The sequence below is a fragment of the Frankliniella occidentalis genome, unplaced genomic scaffold (assembly GCF_000697945.3).
Source record: "Frankliniella occidentalis isolate FOCC.00 unplaced genomic scaffold, Focc_3.1 Scaffold59, whole genome shotgun sequence".
Classification (NCBI taxonomy): domain Eukaryota; kingdom Metazoa; phylum Arthropoda; class Insecta; order Thysanoptera; family Thripidae; genus Frankliniella; species Frankliniella occidentalis.
This window is the reverse complement of record NW_026267189.1, coordinates 903,017-904,321: the sequence shown is the minus strand read 5'-3', so window position 1 is coordinate 904,321 and position 1,305 is coordinate 903,017. Positions and strand designations below refer to the sequence as shown.

Genomic DNA, 1,305 nt, shown 5'->3' with positions numbered 1-1,305 from the left:
GGGGGGGGAGATGTGCGCTCGCGTGTGTAAACTCGCTCCCTCTGAGATGAGACGCTCCTGGCATTTTCAGCGTGTAATAACAAACCGATAGTGTTGGTGTGAGATGGTCGCAGATGTTGTGCACACGAATGAGCACTGTGAAAACTGTACTAATGGTTGCTTTCTATTTGATTCTTTTGAAAAAAATTGAACTGTGAGTTCTGATTATTGATTGGTTATTAGCAAAATGGCTTTGCGATGTTCGAACATGCATGCTACCAAGGGCAACGGGCCAGGGTTTTACGTTTTCGCGAGACAGTCAAAGCCTTCGGCCGAGCCCCGGCTTACCTTTCCCGCCCTGAGGCATGTTTCTCGCTTACGCCGGAAGAGACACAGCCTCCAGGGGGCAGGGCTAGGGCAGCACACCAAAGACATTTAAAAGTAAGATGTATCGTGCCTCACTGGGTGTGTCAGAGAGAGAGAGAGAGAGAGAGAGAGAGAGAGAGAGAGAGAGAGAGAGAGAGAGAGAGATGGATAAATTACGCACATGTTCACTGCATGACTTCACGAATTCCCGAAACAGAAAAATACAGCAACAGCACGCGGGCTCTTTGTCGTCTCGGAAAGACGTGCTGGAGAAATGCTGTGCTGGCTGTATACGGGCTGCAATTTAGTTTGTCGGGGACAGACTCTCTGTCGCAGGTTAACGCTTACCTGTTACGTTGGGGAGGGGATAGTCTCAACAAAACAAAGTTCAGGGGCAAGCATTTCAGACCGTCCCTAGGACTGTGATGTCCGTCAGAAGGGATTTTCTGTTTAACGGCATTAGAAGAAGTTTTAAAAGAAATTAACAATTGCAAAAAACTCTGCAAACTTTCGCTTTGTAGTTGCGAAGGGATGCTCTGTAGTCGCTAAAGTCGGATATATCCGAGTCTTTTGAAATTTGAAAAGCATATTGCTTTATCAGTGTGGATGGAGATCTACTTCATAATGATCTAATTCGCAATGATCTATTTGATTACGATCTAGTTCAATTCAAAATATTTTTGAGTAACCTTATCCGCATTTCAAACCTTTTTCTTGCGCTAGAGAGTCTTTCCCAGCAGCAGAGCATTTGGTCGTTGGCGCACGGAACCTGTTAACAACTACAGCTAGTGCTGCTAAGAAATGAAAGCGTTGCCTGGGGGAAGAAGGAGACTAGCTGCGATCATTACCGCCGGACTATCAGCCGGCCGGAGGCCGTGAATGCGAATGCGACGGCGAGATAGCAGTAAGGAGTGGGGTTAGGGGTGGCGGACCTCCCTAGTGGGAATTGGGCATGGGGGG

The 1,305-nt window shown here is 47.5% G+C and overlaps 1 protein-coding gene across 1 annotated transcript in view; it reads left to right on the top strand.

Annotated features, from left to right (window-relative positions):
* Positions 1 to 1,305, top strand: part of LOC113216769 (cephalotocin receptor 1-like) — a 113,568-nt gene that overhangs the window by 84,644 nt on the left and 27,619 nt on the right. The window lies entirely within an intron of this gene.